The 13,881-nt window shown below is 48.7% G+C and overlaps 1 protein-coding gene across 1 annotated transcript in view; it reads left to right on the forward strand.

The window, feature by feature from the left end:
* NOL11 (nucleolar protein 11) overlaps positions 1 to 13,881 on the forward strand; it is a 425,248-nt gene that overhangs the window by 402,896 nt on the left and 8,471 nt on the right. The gene's annotated exons all lie outside the window — the stretch shown is intronic.

Raw genomic sequence — 13,881 nt, forward strand, 5'->3', positions numbered from 1 at the left:
GTGTACATTTTATTGTAAAATACACCACAGAGGGCACCTTAGAGGTGCCCCCTGAAACTTAACCGACTATCTGTGTAGGCTGACTAGTTTTAGCAGCCTGCCACAAACCGAGACATGTTGCTGGCCCCATGGGGAGAGTGCCTTTGTCACTCTGAGGCCAGTAACAAAGCCTGCACTGGGTGGAGATGCTAACACCTCCCCCAGGCAGGAATTGTCACACCTGGCGGTGAGCCTCAAAGGCTCACCTCCTTTGTGCCAACCCAGCAGGACACTCCAGCTAGTGGAGTTGCCCGCCCCCTCCGGCCAGGCCCCACTTTTGGCGGCAAGGCCGGAGAAGATAATGAGAAAAACAAGGAGGAGTCACTGACCAGTCAGGACAGCCCCTAAGGTGTCCTGAGCTGAAGTGACTCTAACTTTTAGAAATCCTCCATCTTGCAGATGGAGGATTCCCCCAATAGGGTTAGGATTGTGACCCCCTCCCCTTGGGAGGAGGCACAAAGAGGGTGTACCCACCCTCAGGGCTAGTAGCCATTGGCTACTAACCCCCCAGACCTAAAACCGCCCTTAAATTTAGTATTTAAGGGCTACCCTGAACCCTAGAAAATTAGATTCCTGCAACTACAAGAAGAAGGACTGCCTAGCTGAAAATCCCTGCAGCGGAAGACCAGAAGACGACAACTGCCTTGGCTCCAGAAACTCACCGGCCTGTCTCCTGCCTTCCAAAGATCCTGCTCCAGCGACGCCTTCCAAAGGGACCAGCGACCTCGACATCCTCTGAGGACTGCCCCTGCTTCGAAAAGACAAGAAACTCCCGAGGAACAGCGGACCTGCTCCAAGAAAAGCTGCAACTTTGTTTCCAGCAGCTTTAAAGAACCCTGCAAGCTCCCCGCAAGAAGCGTGAGACTTGCAACACTGCACCCGGCGACCCCGACTCGGCTGGTGGCGATCCGACACCTCAGGAGGGACCCCAGGACTACTCTGATACTGTGAGTACCAAAACCTGTCCCCCCTGAGCCCCCACAGCGCCGCCTGCAGAGGGAATCCCGAGGCTTCCCCTGACCGCGACTCTTTGAATCCAAAGTCCCGACGCCTGGGAGAGACCCTGCACCCGCAGCCCCCAGGACCTGAAGGACCGGACTTTCACTGGAGAAGTGACCCCCAGGAGTCCCTCGCCCTTGCCCAAGTGGAGGTTTCCCCGAGGAATCCCCCCCTTGCCTGCCTGCAGCGCTGAAGAGATCCCGAGATCTCTCATAGACTAACATTGCGAACCCGACGCTTGTTTCTACACTGCACCCGGCCGCCCCCGCGCCGCTGAGGGTGAAATTTCTGTGTGGGCTTGTGTCCCCCCCGGTGCCCTACAAAACCCCCCTGGTCTGCCCTCCGAAGACGCGGGTACTTACCTGCAAGCAGACCGGAACCGGGGCACCCCCTTCTCTCCATTCTAGCCTATGTGTTTTGGGCACCACTTTGAACTCTGCACCTGACCGGCCCTGAGCTGCTGGTGTGGTGACTTTGGGGTTGCTCTGAACCCCCAACGGTGGGCTACCTTGGACCAAGAACTGAACCCTGTAAGTGTCCTACTTACCTGGTAAAACTAACAAAAACTTACCTCCCCCAGGAACTGTGAAAATTGCACTAAGTGTCCACTTTTAAAACAGCTATTTGTCAATAACTTGAAAAGTATACATGCAATTTTGATGATTTGAAGTTCCTAACGTACTTACCTGCAATACCTTTCGAATGAGATATTACATGTAGAATTTGAACCTGTGGTTCTTAAAATAAACTAAGAAAATATATTTTTCTATATAAAAACCTATTGGCTGGATTTGTCTCTGAGTGTGTGTACCTCATTTATTGTCTTGTGTATGTACAACAAATGCTTAACACTACTCCTTGGATAAGCCTACTGCTCGACCACACTACCACAAAATAGAGCATTAGTATTATCTCTTTTTGCCACTATCTTACCTCTAAGGGGAACCCTTGGACTCTGTGCATACTATTCCTTACTTTGAAATAGTGCATACAGAGCCAACTTCCTACATTGGTGGATCAGCGGTGGGGTACAAGACTTTGCATTTGCTGGACTACTCAGCCAATACCTGATCACACGACAAATTCCAAAATTGTCATTAGAAATTGATTTTTGCAATTTGAAAAGTTTTCTAAATTCTTAAAAGACCTGCTAGGGCCTTGTGTTAGATCCTGTTTAGCATTTCTTTTAGAGTTTAAAAGTTTGTAAAAGTTTGAATTAGATTCTAGAACCAGTTGTAGATTCTTAAAAAGTATTCCAACTTTTAGAAGCAAAATGTCTAGCACAGATGTGACTGTGGTGGAACTCGACACCACACCTTACCTCCATCTTAAGATGAGGGAGCTAAGGTCACTCTGTAAAATAAAGAAAATAACAATGGGCCCCAAACCTACCAAAATACAGCTCCAGGAGCTTTTGGCAGAGTTTGAAAAGGCCAACCCCTCTGAGGGTAGCAACTCAGAGGAAGAGGATAGTGACTTGGAGGAAAATTCCCCCCTACCAGTCCTATCTAGGGAGAACAGGGTCCCTCAAACCCTGACTCCAAAAATAATAGTCAGAGATGCTGGTTCCCTCACAGGAGAGACCAACACCTCTGAAATCACTGAGGATAACTCCAGTGAAGATGACCCCCTGTTAGCCAGGATGGTCAAAAGATTGGCTTTGGAAAAGCAGCTCCTAGCCATAGAAAGGGAAAGAAAAGAGATGGGCCTAGGTCCCATCGATGGTGGCAGCAACTTAAATAGGGTCAGAGATTCTCCTGACATCCTAAAAATCCCCAAAGGGATTGTAACAAAATATGAAGATGGTGATGACATCACCAAATGGTTCACAGCTTTTGAGAGGGCTTGTGTAACCAGAAAAGTAAACAGATCTCACTGGGGTGTTCTCTTTGGGAAATGTTCACTGGAAAGTGTAGGGATAGACTCCTCACACTCTCTGGAAAAGATGCAGAATCTTATGACCTCATGAAGGGTACCCTGATTGAGGGCTTTGGATTCTCCACTGAGGAGTATAGAATTAGATTCAGGGGGGCTCAAAAATCCTCGAGCCAGACCTGGGTTGATTTTGTAGACTACTCAGTAAAAACACTAGATGGTTGGTTAACTGGAAATGAAGTGTGTGACTATGTTGGGCTTTATAATTTGTTTATGAAAGAACACATTTTAAGTAACTGCTTCAATGAAAAGTTGCATCAGTATCTGGTAGACCTAGGTCCAATTTCTCCCCAAGAATTGGGAAAGAAGGCAGACCACTGGGTCAAGACTAGGGTAACCAAAACTTCCACTGGGGGTGACCAAAAGAAAGGGGTTACAAAAACTCCCCAGGAGAAAGTGGGTGACACTAGAAACAAAGAAAAAGAGTCCTCCGTAGGCCCCCAAAAACCAGAACAGGTGGGTGGGCCCCAAGACACAACCCAAAACAAAGGTGGGTACCAGGGTAAGAACTGGGATGCCACTAAGGCATGGTGCCACAACTGTAAACAGTCTGGGCACCACACCAAGGACACTTCTTGTCCCAAAAACAAACCCCAGAGCAAGATTCCAGGGGTAACCAGTGTAGCCATGGGAGATGACTCCTCAGATGAGGAGGTCTTCATAGCCTTCAACTGGAAACAGGGCCCAACAGGTGAGTTGGAGATTCCAGAGGGAAGTAGACACTTCCACCACCTACTGGTGAATGGAATCCCAACCACTGCCCTGAGAGACACTTGTGCCAGTCACACTATTGTGCATGACAGGCTGGTGCTCTCAAACCAGTACATCCCAGGTGAGACTGCCAGGGTAAGAGTTAGCCTAGACAGGGTCACTAAGAGGCCTGTGGCTTTAGTGCCCATAGAAGTGGGTGGCACTCTTAGCTGGAGAAGGGTAGTAGTCAGTACAGACCTCCCCCTTGATTGTCTCCTTGGAAATGACTACCCAGAGGTTAGTCAGAGCCCAAGAGAGGAACTGGTCCAGTGCCAGTCCTCTCCCAAGGATTCTGGAAGTCCTGCCTCTGCAGTAAATGCAAGCAGACCCCAGAAGAAGAAGAAAAGAAAACAGAGTAGGAAGGGTGGACAACCTTTAGCCAAGGTTACAGCAAGCCAAGGAGATTCTGCTCCAGTAGGGGAGAACTCCAAAAATGGCCCTGATAAAGTCCAACCTGACCCACAAGAAGTCCTGGCTAGTCAGGCAACTGTTAAACCTGAGTGGGTGGCTCCTCAGCTAACAGAAGAAAGAGTGGAAGAAGGGTGTTTACTACAAGATGTGGTAACCCCCCACTCTAATACAGCAGACAGGCAACCTGAACCCAAAGAAGCCTGTAACTTAGCCCCTTCCCTTTTAGGTGAAGAGCTAAAGGTGTGGTTCTGGGCACTGACAGCTGTCAGTGGCCTCTGCTGGGTGTTAGCCTTTATGGCTGCACTATCCTTGGCATGGTGGTCTGACCCCATGCCAAATAACAAGTTAGGCCCCCTGACCCTGTTGGTCATGGTGGGGTTACTCCAGCTCTGGGTAACCTCTTTGGGTAAGCTAGGGGTGACCCTGGCTAAGATAAGATTAGCAGAGGTGGATACCTCTGACCTCAAAATAGAGAGAATGGGTGAAGACATAAAAAGCACAGACAAGAGGCAGTTCAGACTAGGTCCTATCACTGTGGAAGTGGGTCAGTTCCCCAGAGGGAATGACCTGAACAGGAGGATGTAAGGCAGAGTAGGCCCTGCAACAAACCAGCCATTTCCTCTACTCTTCCTCGCCTGACAGACTAGGAAGACTCTTCCAGCGTTGGCTGAGTCTCCTGGCCTGTGGGCTGGGGGGGGCTTGTGTAAAGAAATGGCTCCCTGTTGCAGTTACCCCCCACTTTTTGCCTGATACTGATGCTGACTTGACTGAGAAGTGTGCTGGGACCCTGCTAACCAGGCCCCAGCACCAGTGTTCCTTCACCTAAAATGTACCATTGTATCCACAATTGGCACACCCTGGCATTCAGATAAGTCCCTTGTAACTGGTACTTCTAGTACCAAGGGCCCTGATGCCAAGGAAGGTCTCTAAGGGCTGCAGCATGTCTTATGCCACCCTGGAGACCTCTCACTCAGCACAGACACCCTGCTTGCCAGCTTGTGTGTGCTAGTGAGGACAAAACGAGTAAGTCGACATGGCACTCCCCTCAGGGTGCCATGCCAGCCTCTCACTGCCTATGCAGTATAGGTAAGACACCCCTCTAGCAGGCCTTACAGCCCTAAGGCAGGGTGCACTATACCATAGGTGAGGGTACCAGTGCATGAGCATGGTACCCCTACAGTGTCTAAACAAAACCTTAGACATTGTAAGTGCAGGGTAGCCATAAGAGTATATGGTCTGGGAGTTTGTCAAGCACGAACTCCACAGCACCATAATGGCTACACTGAAAACTGGGAAGTTTGGTATCAAACTTCTCAGCACAATAAATGCACACTGATGCCAGTGTACATTTTATTGTAAAATACACCACAGAGGGCACCTTAGAGGTGCCCCCTGAAACTTAACCGACTATCTGTGTAGGCTGACTAGTTTTAGCAGCCTGCCACAAACCGAGACATGTTGCTGGCCCCATGGGGAGAGTGCCTTTGTCACTCTGAGGCCAGTAACAAAGCCTGCACTGGGTGGAGATGCTAACACCTCCCCCAGGCAGGAATTGTCACACCTGGCGGTGAGCCTCAAAGGCTCACCTCCTTTGTGCCAACCCAGCAGGACACTCCAGCTAGTGGAGTTGCCCGCCCCCTCCGGCCAGGCCCCACTTTTGGCGGCAAGGCCGGAGAAGATAATGAGAAAAACAAGGAGGAGTCACTGACCAGTCAGGACAGCCCCTAAGGTGTCCTGAGCTGAAGTGACTCTAACTTTTAGAAATCCTCCATCTTGCAGATGGAGGATTCCCCCAATAGGGTTAGGATTGTGACCCCCTCCCCTTGGGAGGAGGCACAAAGAGGGTGTACCCACCCTCAGGGCTAGTAGCCATTGGCTACTAACCCCCCAGACCTAAAACCGCCCTTAAATTTAGTATTTAAGGGCTACCCTGAACCCTAGAAAATTAGATTCCTGCAACTACAAGAAGAAGGACTGCCTAGCTGAAAATCCCTGCAGCGGAAGACCAGAAGACGACAACTGCCTTGGCTCCAGAAACTCACCGGCCTGTCTCCTGCCTTCCAAAGATCCTGCTCCAGCGACGCCTTCCAAAGGGACCAGCGACCTCGACATCCTCTGAGGACTGCCCCTGCTTCGAAAAGACAAGAAACTCCCGAGGAACAGCGGACCTGCTCCAAGAAAAGCTGCAACTTTGTTTCCAGCAGCTTTAAAGAACCCTGCAAGCTCCCCGCAAGAAGCGTGAGACTTGCAACACTGCACCCGGCGACCCCGACTCGGCTGGTGGCGATCCGACACCTCAGGAGGGACCCCAGGACTACTCTGATACTGTGAGTACCAAAACCTGTCCCCCCTGAGCCCCCACAGCGCCGCCTGCAGAGGGAATCCCGAGGCTTCCCCTGACCGCGACTCTTTGAATCCAAAGTCCCGACGCCTGGGAGAGACCCTGCACCCGCAGCCCCCAGGACCTGAAGGACCGGACTTTCACTGGAGAAGTGACCCCCAGGAGTCCCTCGCCCTTGCCCAAGTGGAGGTTTCCCCGAGGAATCCCCCCCTTGCCTGCCTGCAGCGCTGAAGAGATCCCGAGATCTCTCATAGACTAACATTGCGAACCCGACGCTTGTTTCTACACTGCACCCGGCCGCCCCCGCGCCGCTGAGGGTGAAATTTCTGTGTGGGCTTGTGTCCCCCCCGGTGCCCTACAAAACCCCCCTGGTCTGCCCTCCGAAGACGCGGGTACTTACCTGCAAGCAGACCGGAACCGGGGCACCCCCTTCTCTCCATTCTAGCCTATGTGTTTTGGGCACCCCTTTGAACTCTGCACCTGACCGGCCCTGAGCTGCTGGTGTGGTGACTTTGGGGTTGCTCTGAACCCCCAACGGTGGGCTACCTTGGACCAAGAACTGAACCCTGTAAGTGTCCTACTTACCTGGTAAAACTAACAAAAACTTACCTCCCCCAGGAACTGTGAAAATTGCACTAAGTGTCCACTTTTAAAACAGCTATTTGTCAATAACTTGAAAAGTATACATGCAATTTTGATGATTTGAAGTTCCTAACGTACTTACCTGCAATACCTTTCGAATGAGATATTACATGTAGAATTTGAACCTGTGGTTCTTAAAATAAACTAAGAAAAGATATTTTTCTATATAAAAACCTATTGGCTGGATTTGTCTCTGAGTGTGTGTACCTCATTTATTGTCTTGTGTATGTACAACAAATGCTTAACACTACTCCTTGGATAAGCCTACTGCTCGACCACACTACCACAAAATAGAGCATTAGTATTATCTCTTTTTGCCACTATCTTACCTCTAAGGGGAACCCTTGGACTCTGTGCATACTATTCCTTACTTTGAAATAGTGCATACAGAGCCAACTTCCTACACCAAACTTCTCAGTTTTCAGTGTAGCCATTATGGTGCTGTGGAGTTCGTGTAAAACAGACTCCCAGACCATATACTCTTATGGCTACCCTGCACTTACAATGTCTAAGGTTTTGCTTAGACACTGTAGGGGCACAGTGCTCATGCACTGGTACCCTCACCTATGGTATAGTGCACCCTGCCTTAGGGCTGTAAGGCCTGCTAGAGGGGTGTCTTACCTATACTGCATAGGCAGTGAGAGGCTGGCATGGCACCCTGAGGGGAGTGCCATGTCGACTTACTCATTTTGTTCTCACTAGCACACACAAGCTGGTAAGCAGTGGGTCTGTGCTGAGTGAGGGGTCTCTAGTGTGGCATAATACATGCTGCAGCCCTTAGAGACCTTCCCTGGCATCAGGGCCCTTGGTACCAGAGGTACCAGTTACAAGGGACTTATCTGGATGCCAGGGTGTGCCAATTGTGGGATCAATGGTACATTTTAGGTGAAAGAACACTGGTGCTGAGGCCTGGTTAGCAGGGTCCCAGCACACTTCTCAGTCAAGTCAGCATCAGTATCAGGCAAAAAGTGGGGGGTAACTGCAACAGGGAGCCATTTCTTTACAGTAAAGTATTGTTAGTTTTTGCAGGTAAGTAACCCACCTACAGGGTTCAGATTTGGGTCCAAAGTAGCCCACCGTTGGGGGTTCAGAGCAACCCTAAAGTCACCACACCAGCAGCTCAGGGCCGGTCAGGAGCAGAGTTCAAAGTGGTGCCCAAAACACATAGGCTTCAATAGAGAGAAGGGGGTGCCCCGGTTCCAGTCTGCCAGCAGGTAAGTACCCGCGTCTTCGGAGGGCAGACCAGGGGGGTTTTGTAGGGTACCGGGGGGACACAAGTTCACACAAAAAGTACACCCTCAGCGGCACTGGGGCGGCCGGGTGCAGTGTAGAAACAAGCGTCGGTTTCCAATGTAAATCAATGGGAGACCAAGGGGTCTCTTCAGCGATGCAGGCAAGGGGGGGGCTCCTCGGGGTAGCCACCACCTGGGCAAGGGAGAGGGCCTCCTGGGGGTCACTTCTGCACTGAAGTTCCGATCCTTCTGGTGCTGGGGGCTGCGGGTGCAGGGTCTTTTCCAGCCGTCGGGATTTTAGAGTCAGGCAGTCGCGGTCAGGGGGAGCCTGGGGATTCCCTCTGCAGGCGTCGCTGTGGGGGCTCAGGGGGGACAACTTTGGTTACTCAGTCTCGGAGTCGCCGGAGGGTCCTCCCTGAGGTGTTGGTTCTCCACCAGTCGAGTCGGGGTCGCCGGGTGCAGTGTTGCAAGTCTCACGCTTCTTGCGGGGGTTGCAGGGGTCTTTAAATCTGCTCCTCTGTAACAAAGTTGCAGTCTTTTTGGAACAGGGCCGCTGTCCTCGGGAGTTTCTAGTCTTTCTTGAAGCAGGGCAGTCCTCTGAGGATTCAGAGGTCGCTGGTCCTGGGGAAAGCGTTGCTGGAGCAGGTTTCTTTGGAAGGCAGGAGACAGGCCGGTAGGACTGGGGCCAAAGCAGTTGGTGTCTTCTTTCTTCTTCTGCAGGGGTTTTCAGCTCAGCAGTCCTCTTCTTCTTGTAAGTTGCAGGAATCTAAATTCTTAGGTTCAGGGGAGCCCTTAAATACTAAATTTAAGGGTGTGTTTAGGTCTGGGGGGTTAGTAGCCAATGGCTACTAGCCCTGAGGGTGGGTACACCCTCTTTGTGCCTCCTCCCAAGGGGAGGGGGTCACATTCCTATCCCTATTGGGGGAATCCTCCTTCTACAAGATGGAGGATTTCTAAAAGTCAGAGTCACCTCAGCTCAGGACACCTTAGGGGCTGTCCTGACTGGCCAGTGACTCCTCCTTGTTTTTCTCATTATCTCTCCTGGACTTGCTGCCAAAAGTGGGGGCTGGGTCCAGGAGGCGGGCATCTCCACTAGCTGGAGTGCCCTGGGGCATTGTAACACGAAGCTTGAGCCTTTGAAGCTCACTGCTAGGTGTTACAGTTCCTGCAGGGGGAGGTGTGAAGCACCTCCACCCAGAGCAGGCTTTGTTTCTGTCCCCAGAGAGCACAAAGGCTCTCACCGCATGGGGTCAGAAACTCGTCTCTCAGCAGCAGGCTGGCAGAGACCAGTCAGTCCTGCACTGAACAATTGGGTAAAATACAGGGGGCATCTCTAAGCTGCCCTCTGTGTGCATTTTTTAATAAATCCAACACTGGCATCAGTGTGGGTTTATTATTCTGAGAAGTTTGATACTAAACTTCCCAGTATTCAGTGTAGCCATTATGGAGCTGTGGAGTTCGTTTTTGACAGACTCCCAGACCATATATTCTTATGGTTACCCTGCACTTACAATGTCTAAGGTTTTGCTTAGACACTGTAGGGGCATAGTGCTCATGCACATATGCCCTCACCTGTGGTATAGTGCACCCTGCCTTAGGGCTGTAAGGCCTACTAGAGGGGTGACTTACCTATGCCACAGGCAGTGGGAGGTTGGCATGGCACCCTGAGGGGAGTGCCATGTCGACTTAGTCCTTTTCTCCCCACCAGCACACACAAGCTGGCAAGCAGTGTCTGTGCTGAGTGAGGGGTCCCCAGGGTGGCATAAGACATGCTGCAGCTCTTAGAGACCTTCCCTGGCATCAGGGCCCTTGGTACCAGGGTTACCAGTTACAAGGGACTTACCTGGGTGCCAGGGTTGTGCCAATTGTGGAGACAATGGTACATTTTAGGTGAAAGAACACTGGTGCTGGGGCCTGGTTAGCAGGGTCCCAGCACACTTCTCAGTCAAGTCAGCATCAGTATCAGGCAAAAAGTGGGGGGTAACTGAAACAGGGAGCCATTTCTTTACAGAAGCTCTTTCAGGAAATTATTTGAAATTGAGGCTTTAACTTGGCCGTGTTATAAACCTCAGTGCGGGCAAGAGAGGTACAACTTACTCGGCAGAGGAAGGGAGGGAGGCATTGTCCAACAGTGGGGGAAAGGAATTAATATACAGAGGCGTACAATAAAGCAGACATACATGGGTAGATACTCATATATTCAGTGTTACCACAAACTGTCCCAGGAACATTTATCAGAACCTGACAATTCCTTATAGCGATTAATCAGTAATATGGACTTCATTGCAAGTAGCCTAATGAAGCAATAATTCACACACTGTGCCCAAGTATCACACATTTGCAATCAAAATGTACATAGAAGTATTATAGTAATCATAAGAGTACATAAATCAAGAGTCCATAATGCTTATATATCCAGTCCTTAAGTGCAAATTACAGTGCAAAATCATAACACTGTTAGATCAAAGGTGCATAACGGTCAGCGTCAAGTCCATTGTTGACAATTTACATTACTCTTGAAATAAGGAAACAAAACCTCTCCATTCCTTTCAAGAATTCAGTTCATTTGAAATTGAGTTGCACATAGTAATCCATTTACATTCCAGTCTTTGTAGGATGCTCCTAGCTACTTTGAGCACTTACCATCTGATGTCATCAGCCGTTAGCTGCTGCTCAGTGTAGTGCAAAACCAGGGGAGCTGTGGGAACTTCACGGTGGATTCTACTTCCATGCTGTCCATTGTGAGTCTTGACTTGTTATGTTGCCCACCCAATGTAAATTAAGAGACCCAGACATCAAATGCAATACACTACATTGGTGGTATTACAATTTGAAAAATATTTTATTTCTACATTGATTGAATCATGCTCAAACATAAACAGGCAAGCATACCTTTGTTTCCCACTGTATTTTATCAAATGTTGTCATATCTATCTGGGCTCTTTCCTGAAAGGCACCCGTATCTCCATGACTAAAGCATTGGTCCATTTCCAGACAAATGCCCAAAGACTGTGTTGTGTAAGGCAGCCTCTTGTATGATTCTACATGCTTTTCGCAAGAACTATTCCCTACTTCCTAGTTCATGACAAGTGGTCCATTTTGGTAGTGTGCGCTCCAGAACCTCTTAATCCAAGTTCATGTTAGATTCTTATGGCTTCATCCTCTTTGTATCTTACTTTGAGACATTCTCCTAAATTTAAGATACAAGTGAAGTCAATATTATTGACCTATTTATTAATGTATGCAGGTGTTACCCTTATGCTGCCTTACCCACCCTCCATCCCAGTAGCTCAGTTACAGTTTACTTTAGTCTTCTGGATCGGAGAGATGTTTAACAGATGTGTGGGATGAAGGCACATATGATAGGGAGGGGTCAGGTGTGTTGTTATGAGGATAGTGTTTGTGCACTTCCTGATAGCTGTGGCCAAGATGCACTTCTGGCCACAAATGCAGTGTTGTACCTAAAAGTTTTTAGGTCTTGCTTAGGCTGTGCTTGCGCTGTTTTGACAAGGCATATGTATCATATCTGTGGGTTTAGAACACGCCCTCCTCTTGCAATTTGTTTCTTTGTGTGCCCTTCAGAAATCCTCACTTTTCTGTGGGCAGTTGCTTACATTTGTGTCTCCTTTTGGTGTGCTGCTCACGTCCATGTAACTACCCCTGTTACTTGTAGGCTTACACCTCTGGGCCATTTGTCTTTCGTTTGTGCACTATTTTTTCTTTTGCAGCTCAGCTCAGCCTCGGGCAGCAACAGAAGTGCGGCGCAACCCTACCATACTGTGCGTTCTCCTCCATATGCTTTTCTCTTCCACCCGCGATGCAGATATTTCAGTGGGGGGGGGGGGGGGGGGGGGGTTCTAGATATCCGGTACTACTCTCATGCAGCCTGGAGTCTGAGTGCGGAAAGAAAGTTAAGCTGTGTTATGTTACAGTATTTGTTTAGACAAACTTTCCGTCACTCAGTTTTTTCCTTCCTGTTAAGCAGCTTTCTAAGTTGGCATCTTTGAGACAGTTAATGGCGCCTCAGAATGTCTGTGGTCAGAAGCAATAGTTATGTATTGTTTTTATCAGCACAACTTTAACTAAAATCAGCGTAGAGATGGCAAATGAACATGGGGGGTGACGCGGTGAACGTGAGTACATTGTTTTTGGAGACAAACTCGCCTTCGTTCCTTGCTTCCTATAAAAAGTGTATTTTGTGAAGTCCCCTTCTGTGGATCTACTTGCAACCTTTGCCCCAGTTGTAGCTCTACTGGGAGTGCGGGCGCCAGATTTCCATTAGCAACACGTGTTGAGCCATGCAAACCTAAGTCCTGCTTTTCAGGCCCATAATATGATTTCCTTGGGCTGCTGAAAACCTCCCCTGTCTGGCTCCAATCAAAAGATAACTCAGCGGGTTAATCTGCCTGCTGCCGAGAACTATGTGCAATCTTCAGCTCTAGAGTTTTTAGGATCCATCTTACTGTCATTCAGAGATCGGTGACCCGAGTACATCTTAAGACCCCTATCATATCTAAGGGTTAATTCCGTTTGTAATGAAAACTCAGTTGTGCTCGAAACTGGATTCCAAGACTGGATTTACACGTGTTATTTGCACCATGCACAATTTACACACCCCACACTATTCACCAGCACAGCAATTTTGCACCCGGGAACACATGGTGAGAACCTTCATGGCAATTGGTGTGAAATTCCGTTTTGCACACCTAGGTAGGTGAAGAAAACAGGATTTACATTAGCATGTAGCCATCTTATTGCGCTGCAAATTTTCCACTCGTTTCAGAGCTCGACACCTCAAAATGGAGAATGACATAAACAGCATGTTACTCCGCAATCAAGTGTGCACAAACACTGCAGCGCGCTGTCTGCTCCTGTGATTGTGACAATCTTGAGAGACAGCACCAGCAAGGAGTGCAACTTGTGCCGGGTTGGTCTTCTCGTTTTGGGTACAAATTGGAGTTAGCACCCAAAACTGCATTTGTAGTCCGACAGTTGGAATCCGTTTTGGAAATAAACAGGAGTTTATACCTACAGTGGAATTAGCCTCTTGATTGTAATCAGAGCCTTAGGTTATTAATAGGAGGACATTCACACGGTTGGACAGTTGCCAGCACTGTTGAAAATACACCTGGTTATTACTGTTATTCAAATATACTTCAGAGCACGGGGAAACTCGAGATAAAAAATCTGTTTCAATTTCAGAGGATGTGTTTTCTTATGCGTAATGTACTTGTGTTAATTGTCAGTATTTCTGTTTATCCAACAAAACCTATTAAACTCAATTAGATGAAAAAATTAGGCCAGAATGCCGCCCCACAGCAAACTTTGAGAGATTTTGCTGCAGCGTTCAGGTGCTGGTATGCTAAAACGTTTTACTGCGTGCCACAGCAAGTATTGCATACATTACATCCATTACACTCCAAACAAAAAGACATTGTCATTTACATTGCCAATATCTCTAACTCTCACAAATGCAAGACTTATTACATTGTAAATGCTTGTTACTAATCGGAGCTGAAAGTGTACGGCACT

Source organism: Pleurodeles waltl, chromosome 7 (assembly GCF_031143425.1).
Source record: "Pleurodeles waltl isolate 20211129_DDA chromosome 7, aPleWal1.hap1.20221129, whole genome shotgun sequence".
In the NCBI taxonomy this organism is placed as follows: Eukaryota; Metazoa; Chordata; class Amphibia; order Caudata; family Salamandridae; genus Pleurodeles; species Pleurodeles waltl.